The sequence below is a fragment of the Pan paniscus genome, chromosome 2 (genome assembly GCF_029289425.2).
Source record: "Pan paniscus chromosome 2, NHGRI_mPanPan1-v2.0_pri, whole genome shotgun sequence".
In the NCBI taxonomy this organism is placed as follows: domain Eukaryota; kingdom Metazoa; phylum Chordata; class Mammalia; order Primates; family Hominidae; genus Pan; species Pan paniscus.
This window is the reverse complement of record NC_085926.1, coordinates 24806721-24829409: the sequence shown is the minus strand read 5'-3', so window position 1 is coordinate 24829409 and position 22689 is coordinate 24806721. Positions and strand designations below refer to the sequence as shown.

General features: G+C 39.5%; 1 protein-coding gene across 2 annotated transcripts in view; it reads right to left on the bottom strand.

Annotated features, from left to right (window-relative positions):
* The window catches only part of RARB (retinoic acid receptor beta), a 769998-nt gene that overhangs the window by 729133 nt on the left and 18176 nt on the right, over positions 1 to 22689 (bottom strand). For both annotated transcript variants that reach the window (XM_034955988.2, XM_034955989.3), the window contains one exon: positions 11364 to 11442. The gene's annotated coding sequence lies outside the window, so the exon portion shown is untranslated. The remainder of the gene's footprint in view (positions 1 to 11363; positions 11443 to 22689) is intronic.

Here is a 22689-nt window from a genome sequence, read left to right as displayed (position 1 = left end):
ACACAAGTAATTAACAAAGATTAGTCTCCAGGATATACAAAGAACTTTTAGAAATCAACAGAAAAATATCACAGGTGTTTCATGGAAAAATGCAGCATAAATGTTCACTGAACATGAAGTGATATACAACCTAATTAGTAAATTAGTAAATGCCAACTAAAACTAAAATGAGATTTTCCATACTAAGTACGGAAAAATGAAGTTTCACAATATAAAAGGCTGATGAACGTATAAAACGACTGGAATACTCATACACAATCTATTGTTTCAGCTTGCACACAAATAGCAGAATGATAAACCAGGGAATGATTAACACAAAATTCAAGAGTGTTGCTAAAGTTCTGTTAGGAAGAGAGGATAAACAGAAATACAATTATGTTTACTGCTTATTTATAAAATGCAAAAAATTTAAAAATATTTTAAGTTCTAACAAAAGAGAATGAATATGCTACGCTATGTCTGTATGATGAAGTATTATGCAGATATTTAAACATCACAATTCCAAAGAATAACGACAAGCAATTTATAGAACTGTCAATTTACAATATGATTCTAATTGGGGGAGGGAATAATTCATATGTATATGCATTTTGTAAAACTAGTTTTATGAAGGGCTTCATTCTCTCCTTCAGAGTTTTACTCTATTTTTTATATTTTCCACATCAAGCTTGTTATAATTATTGAATCAATAGAAAATAAGTGTTTTAATTTTCTAAAAATCAGGAAGCATAATTTGATTTGTCTTAATTTTACATTTATGTGAAAACCATAAATTCTACACTTTAGAAATATGCTGATTGTACTTCCTTTAAAATCTTTTTCCAATACATCAAAATATTATACACAAATACTAAAGTTGACCAGATTTGTAAACCAACTTAAGACACATTATGAAAAATCTCACACATGAAGACTTTAGTTGCAATTAGTGATTTTAATTGTACATTCTGTGTAAGACATTTAAAATAACATCATACATAAATGAATAAGAGACTATACCTTATTGAGAATTATTCTGAGTTTCCTGGATGAGAGAGAAATAACATGAAGGGTGTTGATGAAAGGAGTCAAACTCTAAAATATTTGAAGAGATTTATTCTGAGCCAAACATGAGTCACCAAAGGCCTTTGACATGGCCCTCAGAAGATCCTGAGAACATGTGCCCAAGGTGGTCAGAGAACAGCTTAATTTTATACATTTTAGGGAAACATGAGACATAAATTAAATACATATAAAGTGTACATTGGTTTGGCCCAGAAAGGCAGGACATCTGGAAGTGGCAGGGTGGGACTTCCAGGTCATGGGTAGATAAAGATTTTCTGTTAGCAATTGATTCAAAAAGTTATTGTCTATGACTTAGGAATGTCTGGGTTAGGATAACGGGTTGTGGAGACCAAGGTTTTGTCACACAAGTGAAGTCGCCAGGTAGCAGGCTTCAGAGAGAATAGATTGTAAATGTTCCTTATTATACCTAAAAAGTCTGTTATACCAAGTAATTCCAAAAGGGAAGAGGGTATAATGAGGCATGTCCAACCCCACCCACCTTCCCATCATGGCCTGAACTATATTTTTCAGGTTAACTTTGGGATGCACCTGGCCAAGAGGAGGAGTCCATGCAGATGGTTAAGGAGCCTTAACATTTTTTTGTTATTGTTTGTTTACAAGAGTATTGAGTTCTTGTTTCACAAAAATAGAAATGGAAAGTAGCCATGACAGAGTTAATATATAAAGTATTTTGAAAAGAATTCACTTTTTAAAAGTCTTATCAGCCTTATAAATGGATTAAATACTAAGTAAGTTTGGCATCATTTGTACAAGTGTGTTTCTGAGGTGCCTTCTATTCTTGTTGTGTATTAAATTAATTATTTTGATCTCTAAAACCTATATTTTCTATATCCAGACAATAGCATCTGGACAGATTTTAAAACAGGCTAACACCCACATGTAACACATGCATTTCATACTGTTTTATTGAACCTACATTAAAAAGATTGAAGAGTAAGTGCTAACACAGCCCCAGGAAAATTATTGTAATTTCACAGATAGTTCTTACAACTCGGATATCAAGCCCCGTTTTTTCTGCAAGCCGTCCAGAGATATGGAATTGCATTTTCCTTAGCAAGGATGAATCATCTCCAACCCTGATCACTTCAATATGGGCATCTGTTATCTCAGTGAGCACTTTTATCTCAATGGGGAATCATTTCACAGTCGACTTGAAATCTGCCTATGGTTGACTTGAACTCAATGGCAGTCAATGAAAATTTCCCAAGTATCCACCATTTCCTTTTGTTGTTTTTGTGGGCTTTTCTTAAGAGAATTTCCAAAGTTGATTTTTCAACTTAATGGACCACTAAAAATCTGGCAGGAACTGAACAAGAAGAGGATAGAGGCATGAGCAAGTATATACAAAAACGACCCTGAGGTCTCCTTCTGAGTTGCTTCAACACTGAGCACACTCCCCACTTCTGCCAGGAAAGGGGCCTGCACCCAAAGTTTGCTTCCCATGAGACCAAAGGCTCCCTCCCCTACAGAAGGGTAAGTAATTTCCACTGGGCTTTAAGGTGTCCAGGTGCTAGGCAGCAAGGGTTTCTGAGACAACTATATGAACAGTCATTACTTCAAAATCGAGTCCGCTTGGTGCCAAGCTGGCCTGTCTTGTTTTCCACTAAGAAGTTTCCTCCCTCAAGCTTTTCCTAGGAAAGTGAGGCTGCCTTCGCAAAAATTATTAATAGTGAGAAAATTGTGGCAGTGAAAGATCTCATTTAACCAACTCCCATCTTGCCTTTAGCCTTCAAACTGCCCTTATTTATTCCTGGGCTTGGCCAAACTAACTTTGGAAGATATTTAGTTTATAGTTTTAAATGATAATAGCGCCTCCCCAAAACTTAACCACCTTTGTAAGGCCAATGAGAGACCACCTTTGTAAGGCTAGGAGGATGAGAGAAACACAAATTCTGCTAAGGTGTAGACATAAACAATTGCCAGCCATAATTCCAGAGGTCAAAAATATAAACTTCCCCAATTACTCCTACAGATAACATCACTATTGTAGAACCTAAGCTTGGCCTTTTGAGACGCCTTTTCAGGTTTTTTGCATATCTGATGACCAATGGCTCCACTTGGACCTCCAGACTCTCCTGTAACCCCACCAAATGAAGACCATTTCCCACACACCTGTGATTGTACCCCCAGTCAATCATCAGCAAGCATCCACTGCCTAGTCACTCTCCCTTTCTCCCCTCAAACTATCCTTGAAAAACCCTAGCTTCCAAATCCTTGGGGAGGCTGATTTGAATAATAAAACCCTGCTCTCCCCTTTAACCAGCTCTACATGTGTAAAACTCTTTATTTCAATTCTCCTGATGTGATAAATCAGCTCTATCTGGGCAGTGGGCAAGAACAACTCATTGGGCAGTTACAAACTGAAAAGCAAGAAGGAAAGAATACTTGCATTTGGAAGAAAACCCCACATACTGTGAGGCCTGCAGATAACTAAGACCTGGAAGCCCCTCGGCCGGTGAGGGAGGTTGGGAGCTCACATCTTCCCTTCTCTTGCTGATTCTGGTTTTGTCAGTTTTCCCATTCCCCCCACGAAGCCTATTTCTTAAACCATGCTGTGTGGCATGCTGGAATTCATCTGGAACCATGGGTACATGAGAAAAGACAATCCAGAGTGCCTTGCCTTGTGTTACAACGGGTCATTAGCTTCTTTCCCTGTATACATGTCAGTTTAAATAGTTTATGAGGCTTCTATGCTAAAGTAGAATTTTAAAGGATGAAGAGGAGTTGAGAGTAGAGTGGATTTGAGGTGTGGGCTTAAGGACTGGACAAGGTAGTCACTCAGAGAAATGGTATGTGCAAAAGCGTGGGGGGATGAGACAGTTCCTGGAATTACAAGCCGTTAGGACTGCTAAAATGGAAAGCATAAGAGAATGGTAAGAGATGAAATGAGAGGTTGGCAGGATCAGGTGTGAAGGGAATTGAACGTCAGCCTAGGAGTTAGACTTCATCCTGGGGCCAGAATTCCTCAGATTGGGGTCCGCAGCTAACCACCTTAAAATCCAGAATCCCTGTGGCATTCAGGACCAATGTTTTACTTTTGATGGTGTAGATTAAGTTGTACTACCTAGAAATAGCTTAATTAGGGGGAAAGAGGTCAACTTAATATTTGTGTGGCACATTCAGGCCAAATGTCATTATATTATGGTATAAAAATAAAAGTTTCACAAGTGTTTGAAAAAAATGTAATAACTGACCCAACATGTCTCAGGCTGCACAATTAGGTCAAAGCCACAATAACCTCACTGTAGCAAATCAACACCCATTCATGCTGCAACAGACAATATTCAGTAAGACCACAGTGATGTGTCACATCAATTTAATGTTAATTTAGATTTTACTCAAATTGTGTTTGTATTCACTTTGGTTTTATAGTTGTACAAGAACTATTAGCATAGAAAAAGATATCTAGGTTTACATTTGTACGTATTAAGTTATAATAAATATATGAAAATCACCACGGGACAGAGAGGTGGAAGAGTGCTATGTGAGACTCAGTAAAGCACGGTCTCTGGAACCAGACTGCTTGGGTTCGAATTCTGATTTCACAGCCTTCCTGTTACATGACATTGTTACTGAAGTTAGATTTGCTCATCTGGAAAATGGGGATAACAGAAGTTTCTACTACACTGGGTATTGTGAGGATTCAATGAGTCAATGCTGAAGATGCTTGGCATGAAAAAATACAGTTGACCCTCGAGCAGCATGGGTCAACCTGCAAGCATCCACTTACATGTATATTTTTTTCAGCTTGGATGGAAAACATTGCATATGCAGGTGTACAGAGCCAACTGTGAGACTTGAGGGCACGTAAATTTCGGTATACACAGGAAGTCCTGGAACAAATTCCTCTTGTATACTAAGGGACTCCTATAGTTCATGCATATAATACTGTGGTCCTCAACCTTTTATTAGGGCCTATGATTTATTCAAGTTGATGAATATTATCTGTAGGTAATGAAGGCACCCTCAGAACTTGTCATATAATAGGCAGACATGTATTTCTGGAAAAACCTTTTGGCAGCACTGAAGAGAATAGATTCGATGGAGACGAGAGATTTAATACCTGTTTAGGAGAGGAAAGCGAATGACAATACAATTGTGAACAAGAGTCTTTTCAAAGTACAGTTCCTTGACTAGCATTACCTGGAAAGTTATTACAAATGCAAATAACTTGAATCAAAAACTTTAGAAATACTACCTAGCAATTTGTGTTTTCACACACCTTCCAAATGCTTTTGATATTCTGGGATAGAGGTTGGCAAAAATTTTTTTAAAAGATTGAGAGTAAATTTTTTAGTCTTTGAAGGCAACATGATCTTTTTTAGAGCATAAAAAATACTTAAAAAATAATAGCTGTGGCCATATTCCAAAAAATCATTTACAAAACATTAGCATCCTGGATTTGGGCCTACCAGCCATAGTCTGTGGAGTTTGATGCCAGGAGTTGAGACTAGCAATAAAGAAGGAACAAGGTTGAAGAGTAAACTGAGTTTGGATATGAGATAGTGAGTCTGAGTTGTCACCTGGTTCTGGAACTCGAAGGAAACAGCAGGGCTGGAAGTATAGATTCAGAAGACAGAATAAAGTGCTTACTAAAATGGCCTGTGCAAACAACATTGCCCCAGCAACACATGGAGCCTAAGCAAGGAAGAGAGCCAGGGAAGTATCCAGAGGCCTACCAACACTGGACAGCAAAGGAAGAAAAAACGCAAAGGAGCAACACTGAATGGCAAAGGAAAAGAACAAGGAACCAGGTCGATAAGATAAACACAGCAAAGGATGGATGGTGTGTCTGACATCAGAGGAGGACAGAACCTGGATACAAACAGTTCCAGCCCCTGCCGTGTTATACAACTTGAATGCCATCATGCCTGCAATTAGAACATCAGTGACTGCGTGCATGCTCACAGTTCAGTGTTATGGGTGAAACAAGTAAGCTCAGTGCAAGTGCAGCAAAAGAAAGATAGAGGAGCAAAAGTTAGTGAAACTTGTCTACATTTCTAAGCTTAGGGCAGAAAATCACATTCATGGGCAGAGACAGATTGAAAATATACAAGTCAGGGTTAATGAAGAATTGGGATTGGTAGGACATTGAGATAGGGTGGCGCCAAGAGCCTCAGGGAGGGGCGGGCCTTGAACAGGAGAAGGTATGCCTCCATCCTCACACATGGGCAGGAGGAATGGAAACATAGATACAGAAGTTTCTGGGTGGGCAAGAAGTTCAGCTTCTTTATTTTCATAATCTCGATTTTATCAGTGAAGTAGGAGGTTATCAAATAAGATTAGAAAAGTGTTAGTCTAATGACAGGAGGAAAGTGAAGATAAAGCAGCATTCCTTTAAAAAAAAAAAAAAAGTCAAACTTGTTGCTTCATAGAAAATTTCCCCCTCCCCCAGTCAGTGAAAATGAGTGGTGTTCTCTAATTAAATTGGATTTATGAACAGGCCAGGCGTACAAGAAATCTTATTCCCTGTTTTCTATTTCAGCATTCACTTCTTGATGCTTTCCTTCCCCTAATCCAGGTTACGCTGACATGATCTTTGACTTCCCACAGAGAAGTGTTCATTTTAACTGGCAGGCAAATGATATTACACTCCAAAGGCCCATCATGCTAAATGACCATTAAACCATTACACTTAAGAACTGCCTCTCAAGATAGAGACTCCAAGTGCTTCACACAGTATCACTGTTTAACTATCAGCGTTTTATAGACAGGGAATTGTCATCACCAAGCTCACATGAATTCCTCTGGTTATAAACAAAACATCTGTGGCTGGTTAGCTCAGTTGGTTCATCCATGAAGTTAAATGGCCAAAATCTTGGGTGGAATCCTTGTAAAGCTCTGTTAGTATGGCTCTTTTCACAAGCCATTTGTCTGCAGCCCCAGTTAGATGAGGCATCTCAAAATGGATGCTCCTGATTTGGACAGGATATGGCTGCCATCACCCCATTAATCAGCCTCCTCTTTCCTTATTCTTCAGCACATGCTCTGTGTTAATGGGGCTATTCTCCTTTCTAGCCATCTCTGCCTCTGTGCCTTTCCCCACATTATTTCTTCTGCATTATTGTTTCCATCCAAGTCCTCCTGGTACTTCAAAAGTTTGCCTCACAATTCCCACTAAAGCTCCAGTATTTCTCTCAGCTGACCCCAGCCTCTGTGAGTCTATGTAACTGAATGGCCTGCTTTGGAATCCACACTCTATAAATTTAGTTGATTATTACATTTAGTTTGTAACTCTAGGCTGCCGAAGGGCAGGTACCACAGATATAGTACAGTATAATATAAAGATGATATCTTAATTCTACTTCAGGTTTAGTACAGTAGCCCCCTCCTTATACATGGGGCATACATTCCAAGACCCCCAGTGGATACTTGAAACTGTAGATATATAAACCCTATATATGCTATGTTTTTGTAACCTATAATTGAAATGACTGCTAAGTGACTACCAGACTCAGAATATACAGCATGGATACGCTAGACAGAGGAAGATTCACATCCCAGGTGGGACAAAGCAGGAGAGCCAGAGATTTTATTGTGATACTAAGAATGACAGGCAATTGGAAACCTATGAATTATTTCTAGGATTTCCTATCTTATATTTTCAGACCTGTTAACCATGGGTAACCAGAACCGTGGAAAGCAAAAACATGGATAAGGAGGGATGACTGTACTTCCTCACCAGGTCACCTTGGAAAATTCACCCACCTCTTTGGACATTCGTTTCCTTGAAGATGAAAAATCATATAATTCGCTACCTTATACTTTTAATCACTATAGCCTTTAATAGCACTCAAACACTCGATGACTGATGAGTCAAAATTCTGTGAGTATGAATCTATAACAAGAGTGAGAAACCAAACCCACACCTGATGGCAATGTGGGTCAGCAGCAGCAGTTCTTTCCTTCATTTTTCCTATTTCCAGCCATACCGTGTAAAGCTGTGAAGAGCAGTGTGTCTCATACATAGGTAGCAGTGCTACCATTGGAAATGTTAGCTTACAGATTTTAAAAGGTGGTCATTTGATAACCATCTTTAGGCCGCAACTTCGAAAGTGCAGTCACAGTGAGAAGTTTGTGCCTGGTCAGCAGGACAGCTGATCCACTTACATGGAAGGAATTATACATACCTTGTCCATGGTTTACTGCCCTACCAGTGGTTCTTAAACTGTGATCCAGGGAGCCCTGGTGGTCCCTGCAGGGCATCCAACAAGTCAAAGCTACTTTGCTAGTAACACTAAAATGTCACTTGTCTTTTTCACGCTCATCCTTTCATCAGTTACAGTGCAGTTTTCCAGAGGCTACATGACGTGTGATATCACTGCAGCTTGAATGCAGAAGCAGATATGTGAACCCAACTACCTATTAAGCCAGACACTAGAAAGACCTACAGAACTGTGGGGGAAAACTTCCACGCTTCTCATTAACTTTTTTGCTTCAGGAAAGGTTTTTTTTTTTTTATAACAAGTTATTTATGTTAACAAGAATAAGTTTATTATTTTAATAAATCAGTAATTCATTCTCTTAGTTCCTAATATGGTAAATACCAATAGGCATAACTGTATACCTTTGAGGTCCTTGATTATTTTTTTCTAGGAATATGAAAGTGTTCTTACACTAAGACATTTGGGAACCACCTTTCTGTATTAATGAAGGTATGAAATAAACACAGTTGTCCTTTGGTGCCATAGAGGACTGATTCAGGGCTCCCTGAAGATACCAAAATTCATGATGCTAAGTCTCTTTATAAAATGACATAGTATTTGCATATAATCTATGTACATTTCCCCATATACTTTAAGTCAGCTCTAGATTACTTATACCTAATACAATGTAATGCCATGTAAATAGTAGTTATACTATACTATTTAGGGAATAATGACCGGAAAAGCCTATATACATTCAGTACAGATACTTCCTGCCCCCACCAAATGTTTTCCATTGGTGGTGGTTGAATTCACAAGTGAAAACCCTCAGTGGTCAACTATATTTGCCAAATGTAAGACAGTCATGTATCCCTTAATGATGGGGATACCTTCTGAGAAATGCATCAATAGGTGATTTTGTCATTGTGTGAGTTTCACAAAATATAGGAACCTAGGCTACATGGTATAGTCTATTGCTCCTAGCAAACAAACCTGAGTAGCAAGTTTACTTGTATACTAAGTCATTAGTATACAAGAAGCCCCTTGAGTTCATGTAGTTCAAGTTCCTCTTTTTAGAAAGTGACTCAGATAAGTTACTTCACCTCTCTGTACCTAATGTCACACAGCACATTATCACCTGACACAAGTTATGCTTTCCTTTTTAAATAGTCTCAATTTCAACATACTTAGGGGGTATTCTATTTAGAAAAAGCTTGCAATGATTTAGAAGAAATTTAAAGACTGCATGCAATGCTCTCTTCTGGAAAGGATTTTTTTCTTCAATCAGCATGCCTCAAATTATTTATTTATGCGTGTATAGAGAGTAAGAGGGAGCAGCAGTGGATGGGTTTGTTTGTTTTCTATACTTGAGTTTGCCTACACTGAGGAATAGCTATGGTCAAACAACTCTTGCCGTGTGTTTGAAAGGAACTCCTTTAATCACAGAGAAGCAATAAAAACAGAATGTAAAGAAACCTTCTGCCAAATGACCTGCTGAAAAGCAGCAACCAAGCTGACAACTCTCTCATGTCCTGTTAACTGGCTGAAGAACTAGAAGAAGGCTGAGAGGAGGTGAGAAAGGTTGGGAGGTTACTGGCTGGGAAGGCAGAATGTCCCAAATGCAAAAGGTTTATTCCTAGAACAATCACAATCAACACACAAGATGCGCCAGGTGACTTCAATATTTGCCACTGCTCCCTTTTTCCACAATGGGCAGCTAAAGATATGATGCCTACCCCCAAGAGGCACTAACCCCTCTGACATGGGCCCCGTTCATTTTGGGTAATGATTAGTTTAATATGAACATAATACAAGATCCTTGCAGCATCACAAACCAAGTGGAGGTTCACAGAACTTGACTTGTTTTATTGACGTAAAGGTAGGTCAGCAAACTACAAACTGTAGACCAAATCCATCCTTCCACCCATTTTTTTTTTGTTTTTATTCCCAACCTTTGAGATGGAAAAGAAATTGCAAGGAAAATATATTTTACAACACCTGAGAATAATATAGAATTTAAATTTCAGTGTCTACAAATAAAGTTTTATTGGAACATACCATACTCCTTTGCATCTTATCCAGGGCTGCTTTATTGCTACAATGGCAGAATTGAGTCATGTGACAGACCATATGGCCCACAAAAAGCCTAAAATATTTACTGTCTAGTCCTTTACAGAAAATGTTTGCAGACATATGATATAAACTTCCAAGTCCCCAAAGTATATAAAACTTACACTTCAGATTTTAATATCTTTGCATATTTTACCCTGGAAAACCTTAATGACTAAGCAAAGCATACTGATTATATTGGTTGAGTCTGGGATTTTGTGAAACATACTAAACCAGAAAGATTACCACATTTAGAAACACCAGAATACAGAGGTTTGAGACCAAAACCTTCTGAAGCAAGAGAGCTGCTTTAGAACAGTCTGTTTAACTTCCAGGTGAGTACAATAACGTGGCACCTGAAGGCATTCTAATGCTTAACTATTTGTTACACCTACATGAGAGCTGTACTAAAAACTTAGTTCACATTTCATCACATGGCTCTAAAACGAAGTTCCACCCCGTGAATCCATTCCCACTTTCTCAGTCACAACTCTCTCCCCAACCTCAAAGAAAAGCAAAACTCTCAAGCTCCCAGAACCACCTTGTTTCAAGAGATATTGCAATGTAGAGAAAGACATCAGCTCAATTCTTTTCTCTCCGCTCTTCCTGGCAAGAAACTGCTGCCTTGAGTTGAACTGATTAACTGGAGTAAGCATTCTAAAAACCAGGTAGGGCTGAATACAAAGGGAATTACTGACCATAGCTTCCAATAAGAGTATTAAGGAACTTTTTTTTTCTTTTTTTTTTTTTTTTTTTTTTTGAGACAGAGTCTTCCTCTGTCATCCAGGCTGAAGTGCAGTGGCAGGATCTCAGCTCACCGCAACCTCCACCTCCCCAGTTCAAGCGATTCTTCTGCCTCAACCTCCCGAGTAGCTGGGACTACAGGCAAGTGCCACCATGCCCGGCTAATTTTTGTATTTTTAATAGGGACGGGGTTATACCATGTTGGCCAGGCTGGTCTCGAACTCCTAACCTCAAATAATCCACCTGCCTCGGCCTCCCAAAAAGTATTAGAGAACTTAAAAGGACTAAACCTGAACGTACCTCCTTGCTGAAGATTGTGAGAACAGTCCTCCAGATGAGCAGGACTGGTGACTGTCTTTTTATGAAGATGTTCAGGATTCTGCAAAAACAATGGTCTTCATTTAGCAGTCTTAAACATCACAATGCAGAAAAAGAAATCAGATTATTCAAAATCTTTGCCTGCTTCTTCACAATACCTCCTTTCCATGACGTGACATAGTTAACCGTCTTGAAATGAGGAGACTACCAAGTTCTTTTGCTAAATCTTAAGCCAAACTGAAACTTCTTCACTGAAGCTGTACCCGTTCACAAGGAGGGAATCACACGATAGGGTACAGCCATCTTGGTTCAGTGCTTCATATTAACTGGGCTCAGGGGTGGGCTTATGTGCTTTAAATGCAAAAGAATTCACACAGGTGGCAATCGTTAATTATAGTGCCCATCCCACTAGCATGGACCTTTGACCCAATAGCAAATTAAGAGTAGATTGGATAGAAGTTCTGCTATAATTCAGGCCTGTGAAGATTTATAAGAAGAAAAAAAGAAACATGTTGTAATCTTCTTGGTTTCATCACTTTTTACATAATAAAATAAGTTCTAGGGTCTACTGAGAGACACTTCCAATTACTACGTCAGCAATTTTAGGGAAATATGACAATAGTTTCTAATCCTAACATTTTTTAAGAAAGCAAAGTCTTAGGTTCTAAATTGTCTTTTATTCAAAGAATATAATTTAGTTTTCTTAATTTCCTCCTGCTAGGGAAGCTAAATAACTTGCCTCAGAGATCCTCTTTGATTAAAGTTTAACCATCACAACAAAATATTCCTTTTTGGTTGAGGGGCGGGGAAACAGGAACTTGCTGCTCTGTTGCTCAAGCTGGAGTGCAGTAGCATAATAACAGCTCACTGTGACTTCAAACTCCTGGGTTCAGGCTATCCTTCCATCTCAGCCTCCCAAGTAGCTGGAACCACAGGCACATGCCACCACTTCAAGCTATTTTTTGTTTTGTTTTTTTTGTAGAGACAAGGGTCTCACTATGTTCCCCAGCCTGGTCTTGAACCCCTACGCTCAATGATCCACCCGCCTTGGTCTCCCAAAGTGGTGGGATTACAGGTGTGAGCTACTGCACTGAAGTCGAAACAGCATTAGTTAAAGAGGAGTAACTAGTGTTGGCAGAATTTACAAGTAAAAATACAGGATGCTGAGTTGAATTTGAATTTCAGGTAAAGAGCAAATACATCTTTAGTATACGTGTATCTACCATGTAATATTTGAGACATATTTGTATTGGGGACATAATTATGCTAAAAAATATATTTGTTGTGTATCAAAAATTCAAATTTAGCTAGGCATTCTGAATTTTATCTGACGACCCTAGAAACATCTTTAATTCAAAATGTTTCTGGGTGAACGAGCAGTGGAGGAAAAGTTTAGTGAGCGTGTTGCACCTAATCTTGGAAGATAGAAATACTTAAAAACTTTGGAACAGACTCCAGAACTGTTAGGACTCTCAGTTCTCCCATCTGAGGAATGAGGGGTGTGAAGTATAAATGTTGCAAGGGACTGTAAGGAGAAATTTTAAAAAGAATGATAGTCCAGTTCGGTATAAATGGCAACATCCTTGATTTTTTTTAACTTCTTTAGATTGCTTGTGTATGAATCTTACTGATGAGTGTAATTAATTTATTAGTGAATTAAATGAATAAAAACTTTTGGTGCTTCCAGCTCCAGTCATGGACCACAACGTGAACTGCCAGGTGCAGCTTAGCAACTCAATAATGAGAAGGCATTTTCTCTTCAGCTTTGGTGCATTTTCTCTACGAAATAAATCAATTGAAAGCTCATCTTGACACTCCTCCATCCCCCTGCCCCCATCATTTCAATGTGAAAAGAGGAGACAGATTCAAGCAACTTAATCCAATTGCTTTTTCGAGATACAGACTCCTTAAGTATTGCCTCAGACTATGTCTGACCTCTTGAACTCACAGAGGGGAAATTAAGGCAGAAAAATCTAGCAGTTCAAATTGTTGTAACTTCAAGACCTGGTAAGATTTAATCTTTTTGGTTCCCCAAGGCAAATAAGGTTGAGCAAAATAACCAGAGAGTAACATGTTGAAGAATGGTTTATTTTTAAGGACTGAAAATGGCCCCAAACACCGAACATTTAGGAGGGTAGAAGCTACAGAAGTTCAAGGTTATTTAGTTACCAAAGCATAACGACATAAGTCAACGAATCAGGAGAGAGGTGTTGAGTGCAAAGCAAAAGAAAACTTAGATAGATAGTCAGGTACAGTACAAGGAATCTTTTGCCTTGGATAACTTTAATTTCAATGTAACCATGGTGGACATAATACCATATCTACCTCAGAGTTACTTTTATCATGCAGTGGGTCAGGACATGTTTCTAGTCCTTAATACTATTGACTGGCTTCCTCTAAGGAGTCCCCTGAATATTCAATCCAGGAAGCCTCGCCACAAAGTGACAAAACCCTCACTATAATCCCCAAGCATGCCATGGTAGGTTTAAAACCTGGCTCATTTTGGGGAAGGTCTTAGAGCCTCATGGATGAATTTTTATCCCTGCAAAATTCCACTGCTAGGGCATTTCAAATAATTTTAAAGGGATCATGGTACATTTATATGAGAAGAATGAAGATACTCAAAATATTGTATATATTCAAGAGTCACCTAGGAAAACTTGTTGTAAATGCAGATTTCAGGCCAGGCGCGGTGGTTCACGCCTGTAATCCCAGCACTTTGGGAGGCCGAGGCGGGCGGATCACAAGGTCAGGAGATTGAGACCATCCTGGCTAACACAGTGAAACCCCGTCTCTACCAAAAATACAAAAATTAGCTGGGCGTGGTGGTGGGGGCCTGTAGTCCCAGCTACTCGGGAGGCTGAGGCAGGAGAATGGCATGAACCCGGGACGCGGAGCTTGCAGTGAGCCGAGATCGCGCCACTGCACTCCATGCAGCCTGGGCGACAGAGAGAGACTCTGTCTCATAAAAAAAAAAAAAAAAAAAAATGCAGATTTCCAGTTTCCATCTGGAAGGCTGAGACCGAGAATCTGCTGTGGTAGGTCGTGATTTTTCTGTTCAAATTTTTTTAAACAATCCATATAACATGTATTGATTATGTCTTATGATCAATGTAATGTGCTAAGTGCTGGAAGTTTAGAATTTAAATATGTACTATATTCCCTCTCAAAAGTTTATCCTTTGATCATGTTTATTTCTCAGAGAAGGCCTACAGGGAACAGGTATACAAAGGAAAGCTGAGGTCCAAAAAGATCACAGCATATACTAAAAGACACATAGCCAGTACATACAGAAGTCAAGTCTGCAACGAGGTAAGTTAATTCATTATTTTTCATTTCTTTTCCAACTATTTTCCTGCCATGCCTTTCTATTGTGTTGCTGTGGCCTACTCACTGCCCTCTGAACCCACCAGACATACACTTGCCCCAGGACCTTTGCTGTTTTTCCTTCTCTATGCCCAAAGTATTCTTCCCCTTATCTGACTGCTTCACTTCCTTCTGTCTCAGATCACCTTCTCAGTGAGACCTTCTATGACCACATTATTTAAAATTAACAGCCTTCCCACAGAGCACCCTGACCTTCTTTCCTATCTTCCCAGTCCTTCTGAAATGTGAAATTTAATGGACAAAGTGAAAACACTCCGTCTTACAAATCTGACGTGTAGCATACTCATCACTTGGAGTGATTTACTTATATGTACACATCTAAAGGTTTCTTGCCTGTCTCTGCTAGGATGGTAATTCTCAAACCTTAGCAGCATCAGAATTACCAGAAGTGCTTTTGAAAACACAGATTCCTCCTTTCCAGCCCCAGAGATTTGATTGAGGTCGTGCTAGTGGTGCCAGTCAGCAGATCATTTTGAGCAGCCTTGCCATAAGGCACTAGTTCTCATCTAGGGATGATTTTGCCCCCAGGGAACATTTCATAATATTTGGAGACTTTTTTTTATTGGTACAGCTGGGGTGGGGGAGCCACCTGGCATCTTGAGAATAGGGGCCAGGAATGCTACTAAATATCCTACAATACACAGGACAGTAGTGAGGAAGTTGAGTAACCCTGTCCTAGATGAATGCTTCTTAAATGCTACTATGCATCAAGAAGAGGAGGAGTTATTAAACGTCGTATCATTAGATTGCACCTCCAGAGTTTCTGATTTGTTAGGTGGGTTCAGTGTGGAGCCTGAAAATTTACATTACTACTAAGTACCCAGGTGAAGGAAATGCTATTGGTCCAGGGCCAACACTTGGAAAACAATTGCAGAAGGAAAGCTCCACAAAGCAGGAATCATGGTCTCTTTACTCCTTTCCCCAGCAATAGAATGTGGTACAGTATAGTCACTCAAGTTTCTAATTGTTAATAACAGCACCACTACACCATGCACTCACATGATGTTTCTGACGCCAAGGATTCTTGGATTACACATTGAGAAACAAGAGTTGTTTGAGCAGCAAATTTCAGATGCCTTCTAGTCCTGTTGACCCCTCAGCTCATTTACTACCAACCAAAGAAGTCGAAGGAGAGTTTGCATGTTTGCCCTGGCAGGCCTAACAATCTGCCCGAGGGGATGCTCAAATTACATCCCCACAGTAAGCTCTGTACAAAAGAAACAAACTGTCAAATGCAAATCTCTGCATTCTCTATTTACGATGAAACTACACGACCCTACAACCAGCTGTCACACAATTCCCATTTTCAAAAAGGCCAGAGAATTTATTCACATACACACCCTTAGTTCTTCAGTCTGATCCTTGAGTGAGGTCTCTAGCATTGTAACATAATTGGGAATCGGTGTGTCTTGAATGTACTTGCACTTCCATAACCACATCTCTGGCAGCTGTCCACTTTAAGATGGTATCTTCCAGGTGCTGCCAATTACCTCTCCTTACATCATTTTCTGGGGGAATATTAAATTCAATTCCTTTTATCCTGTGCCCAAAGCCAACAATGAAGCAGTTGATCTCCATAATTCAAACATGTCTGATATCTTAGATTCAATGGCCCTGTTTAAGACAGGCATTTAATGAAGAACTGGTGAATGAGAAGTTTAATGGCTAAAGTGAAGACACTCCATCTTACAAATCTCTTTTTACTCATGTGGAATCATCAGCCAGTGTTATTGATTTGCATTTAACATTTGACTGGACTTTCTATTGTGTTCAGATGTTAGTATCCTCTGCTGGTGCCTGCAGGCTATTAGTTTCAGGGTAAAGCTTGCTGTTCTGAAAACCAGAGTCTTCTCTACTGAACAGAAAAAGCTGAAGCATTCACGATGGCTCAAAGAACCCACCACATTTTAGATAGCCGTAAAAAGTATTTCACTAGTTGTCTTTATTTTACAACAGTGAGAATTGACATAGAAATAATCAAAATCTATAAAGATACAGTTCATTATTTTTTTATTATTATTCTTTTAAGATAGAGTCTCACTCTGTCACCCAGGCTGGAGTGCAGTGGCGCGATCTGGGCTCACTGCAAGCTCCGCCTCCTGGGTTCACACCATTCTCCTGCCTCAGCCTCCCCAGTAGCTGGGACTACAGGTGCCTGCCACCATGCCTGGCTAATTTTTTTTTTTTTTTTTTTTTTTTTTTTTTTTTTTTTTTTTTTTTTAGTAAAGACAGGGTTTCACCATGTTAACCAGGATGGTCTCAATCCCCCGACCTCATGATCCACCCATCTCGGCCTCCCAAAGTGCTGGGATTACAGGCGTGAGCCACTGTGCCCAGCCAGTTCGTTATTTTAAAAGCAGCATTATTGAGATATAGTTTATATACCATACAATTCACTTGTATAAAATGTACAGTTCAAAGGTTTTTAGTAAATTTAGAGTTCTGCAGCTGTCACCACAAATTTTAGAACATTTCCATCATCACCACAACCCCCCTAAAAATAACCCTGGGCCAATTTGTAGTTACCCACCACCAGCCCCAAACACTAATTTACTTTCTGTATCTGTAGATTTGCCTTTTTTGAGAATTCCATATAAATGGAATCACACTATTTGTTGTCGTTTATGTCTGGATCCTTTCAGTTAGGAAGATGGTTTTTAAGGATCATCTATGTTGCAGCACATACCAGTACTTCATTCATTTTTGTTGCCAAACAATTAATTGTATAGATATATCACAATTTGTTTATTCACCATTCGGTGGACATTTATTTTTTTTTGTTGGGCTATTATGAATAATGCTACCATAAATATTTATGTACAAGCCTTTATGTGGACATATTTTCATTTTCCTTGGGTAGATTCCTAGAAATAGAAATCCTGGGTCATAAAGTCAGTCTATGTTTAACTTTTTTTAAATGCCAAACTGTTTTCCAAAGTGGCTGTATCATTTTGTAATCCCACCAGCAGTGCATGAGGGTTCCAGTGACTCCACAATCACTGGACCTCCAGAGTTTCTGATTTGTTAGGTGGGTTCAATGTGGAGCCACAGTCTCTCAAATATTTGTTATTGTCTATCTTTTTTACTTAGCCACATATGGTTCACTCTTAATGTTGAAATGTGTCAAACGGTGCTTTCAGATTCGTCCCACAAATATAAAAATACATCCAACATTTATTGGGGGCCTGCTGTATGTAATGTATTTTAAATATATTACTGTTAACCCATCACTAACAAAATGAGATATCATCTATAGTTTATAAACAAAAAAATTAGGTTCAGAAAACTTAAAATTTCCCCATGGAATTCCAGCAAGCAGGTTGGAAAATCTGAATTCAATGCCACAAAACGTAAATGCAAGAGTTATTTATGCAAAAGTCAAGACATATTTGAAATACAAGTTCCGCTTACTACTCATGGCCAAGATATTTCTACTAATGTCATTAAAAAGAGGAATAAACAATAAATTCAGTTCTTTCTGATGATTATAGATTTTCCTTTGAAGAAACTATACGGAAATTCTAATGAATAATTTCATCTCAAAATTTTCTCTGAACATGTCAAATCCCAAAGCTGTAGTTTTGACTCAGGATTTAACCAGCAAGATATTTATGACAATCAAAACTCAAATGAAACATACTTCATAGCAATGAAAATGCTGAATGGTTTTTATTAACTCTACTAAATCATTTTCTACCATCAAAAGATGTAAATTCTGACAACTGCTGTTCATGTTTGAGTGCTTAAAAAACATTTATTGCCAGTTTCTGGAGTCCCACCTGTGATTGAAGAGTATTGATGTTTTATCTAGCATGTATTGCATTATGGATAGGCTGTTGGCAGAATGGCAGCCAAAGTCACTGGATGGAACTGCATCAGCTGAAAATCTTTAACTTATCACCTAATCGGGCCACAATTTCCTTTTTTTTTTTTTGAGACAAAGTCTCACTCTGTCACCTAGGCTGGAGTGCAGTGGTATAATCACAGCTCACTGCAGCCTTGACTTCCCCAGAATCAAGCCATTCTCCCACTACAGCCTCCCTGGTAGCTGAGACTACAGGTGCACACCACCATGCCCAGCTACCTTTTTATATTTTGTAGAGGCAGGGTCTCATTATGCTGCCCAGCCTGGTCTCAAACTCCTGAGCTCAAGCAATTCTCCCCCTCTCAAAGTGCTGGGATTACAGGCATGAGCCACCACACCAGGCCTGGTCACAACCTCTTAACCTACCCATGCCCTCTCCTGTCTCCAATATGTCTTCATCTGATCTACCCTTTGTCATTTAAATGGCCATTCTGCTTTCTCTAAGCTAATTCTTCCCTGCCTTGGAGATAATCTAAACACTGGCTTGAAATGATCAACATTTCAGAAAGGATAACTTCATTCCCTTAGGATTCATTATTTGACCTTTTTGACACAGGAGGTCTGCTAATGAGTACTTGCTTCCCTGTTTTGTTTTAGAATATCTGCTGATGTAGTTCCTTGCTCCTCAAAGTATGGCCCACAGACTGGCAGCATCAGCATCCTCTGCAAGCTTGTTAAAAATGCAGAATTTCAGGCCTCATCCTTGACCTACTGATCAGAATCTGCATTTGAACAGTCTCTCAGGTGATTCCTATGCGCTAGGTTATTAACTTTAGCACAGGCTCTCAGGTCTAACCCAAAGACCCAGAACCTCACATTACCCACTTGAAAACCTGCCCCTATCAGGAGTAATAGCAAGGAACATTTATCATTCAGAAAGCACTTCCTACTCTTCTGTCTGCATAGGTTTCTTCCCTCTGCCCCCAAACATGCTAAAGCCACTCCCTATTAAACAACAAAATCTCTTGACTCTGTTATCCCTTTGAGGAAGAATGCAATATTGTTCACATTTATCTACTTCCTGCCCTCGTGGGAGTATCTAACATCCCCATCCTGTTGAGCCCAGAATTGCCTATATGACTTGCTTTGGCCAATGAAATGTAAGCTAAAGTGATATGTGTCATTTCCAAGCAGGAAACATTTCAGGCTTTGCAGACTGTAGGAACTCTCTCACAACTACTCAGCTCTACCTTGGTAGTGTGAAAGCAGCCTTAGAGACTACATGAGTAAATGGGTGACTGTTGCTATGGTCTGAAAATTCATGTGGTGGAAACTTAACCCCCAGTGCAACTGTGTTGGGAAGTGAAGGCTTTGGGGATGTGTTTAGGTCATGAGGGTTCTACCCACATGAATGGATTAATGCTGCTATAAAAAGGGCTTGCAGGAGTGGATCCACTCTCTCTTGCCCTTCAGCCTTCTTCCACGTAAGGACACAAAAAGGAGGTCTTCAGCAGATGCCATCATCTTGGTCTTGAACTTCCCAGCCTTCAGAACTGCGAGAAATGTCTGTGCTTTATAAATTACTCAGTCTCCACTATTAATTCTTATACCAGCACAAAACAAAGACAACTCTGCTCCAATGAAGCTTTCTGAGTCCAAGTTTCAAAACTGAGAAGTTATTCTTAGCTCATCTACCACCCTAACTCCATCTACACTAAGCCAAGTATCAAATGCAAAACCACAGAATTTCCACCTGCAAGGATATTTAACATCTTTTAGCTCATTCCCATAATGGATGTTGAATGGGTAAACAGGTATGCTCAAAATGGCCTGCAAGCATATGCTGAAGTGTTGTTTAGTGTTTCTAAGCTCAAGAATGCTGCGATGTGCTTTATGGAGAAAATACCTGTATTTGAGAAGCTTCTTTCAGGTGTGAGTTACAGTCCTATTGGCTGTGAGCTCAATGTTAATCACTGTATACTAAATAAGGTGTCTTTAAACAGAAACACACATAAAACAAGGTTACATATCGCTTAATTGATGGAAATGTTGTAACCAGAGGCTCACAGGAACCTAACCCTATATTTGCTAAGGCAGCAATCTTGGTGACTTTATAGAACATAAGTAGCGAGAATAACTGGAACCAGCAGCTTCTTGAGAGCCATTACTAAGCTCTGCCACAGGCACAGCCATTCTCACTTTGTCCATGAACACACGCGGCATATACAGTAGCTCCCCCCTTATCTGCAGTTTCCCTCACTGAGGGGCAACAATGGTCTGAAAACAGGTAATTATAGTACAATACCATATTTTGAGAGAGACTACAGTTACTTTACTTTTTTTTACAGTATATTGTTATAATAGCTTATTTTTATTAATCTCTTACTGTGTTTAATTTATAAATTAAACGTCATAAACTTTATCATGTATGTATAGGAAAAAACATAATATATATAGAGTTTGGGACTATTCTCCATTTCAGGCATCCACTGGGGGCCTTGGAAAGTATCCCCTGCAGATAACAGTGGACTACTATAGCCAGAACAGCTGGTTAAGGAAGTGTAAGCAGACAGGTAGATGTTGCAAGACAATGAAATTTAGTGCAAGGCTGTCCAAAGTGAGTAGTAAGGAGGAATCCATAATCAACATCAAATAAATTATTTCTTCTTTGGGTGGCCATAAGGCATAGACAGTCATACCCAGATATAAACACAGTTTATGACAGCCTGAAAGGTCACACTAAGGCCTGAATTTTCCTTTAAGTAACTCTCTAGGACATCGTGAAGTAAAAAACAATCAATCATGGAAACAGATGGGATATAGAATATGCTGCTATGTTGCAATTAGTAAAAGGGGCTATGGATAAAGCAAAACTCATTATGCTGAAAAGCAGAAGCATTGCAAACAGCAAAAGACCTTGTGGTCAGCCACAGCTGTAAACTGAAGGACAGAGGTACCCTTCGTGAGGCAGAGAAAAGGCCAAAAATGATAAATACTTCCCAGGTTGTTCGCAGATGCTCATCCCCAAAAAGGAAAAGCATTAAGTAGTACTTAGGCAGGAACTGAGAAGTCAATAGGCTTAAGAATGCTCTGGTCATGACTCAACAGCAGTCACCTATCTTTGTATTTAAAAAAACAGTTAAAAAGAAAGAGAGACAGTATTTGGATTTGATGTGTTTAAAACCTTACAGGGCCAGGCGCCATGGATCACACCTGTAATCCCAGCACTTTGGGAAGCCGAGGCATGCAGATCACTTGAGCCCAGGAATTCAAGACTAGTCTGGGCAACATGGCAAAAACCCTGTCTCTACCAAAAATACAAACATTAGCTGCGCATGGTGGCGCTTGCCTGTGGTCCCAGCTACTTGGTAAGTTGAGGTGGGAGGATCCTTTGAGCTCAGGAGGCAGAGGTTGCAATGAGCCGAGATTGTGCCACTGCACTCCAGCCTGGGCCACAGAGCAAGACCATCTCAAAAAAATTTTAAAAATTTAAAAAGTCTTACAGCACAGAGGAGTGGAGATGTATTGATACTTTATATTTGAAGGCAAAACCCATAATCCTGAAGCATTGAGTGTGGCCCTAAAACGCTCTGTAACTTTGTCAGGGATGAGTAGTCCACTTGCAGTTGAAGTGGCTATGGGGCACCCCTGGTCTTTCCACACGTAGGCCAGCTCTACTGCCTTGCTACTCAAAGTATGGTCCACAGCCAAGAAATGCAATATCACTTGGGTATTTGTTGAAAATGCAGACTCTCCAGCTCCAACCTAGAAGTACTGAATTAGCTTGTACTTTAACAAGATTTCCAAGTGATTCACATTTTAAAGCTGGAGCAGCAATGGCCTACAATCATGGTGGCCACCTACCTAGGGCCTGGTGTAAGCACCACAAGTCCCATGCAGTGTGAGAAACCTCTTCATCTCAGACACATCCAGACAGCTGGTCACCCTATTTTATCCCAATTCCACAACCAAACGAAGTTCTCAAATGGAAGACTGAGACTCAAGAGCCACTTAGGGATTATTGTACCCTGAAACAATTTCCCACTGTTTACGGTTTACTTTGGAGTCACATCTGGTTTTATGTGGTCTTCACATAAGGAAAGTAGAACGAGGGTG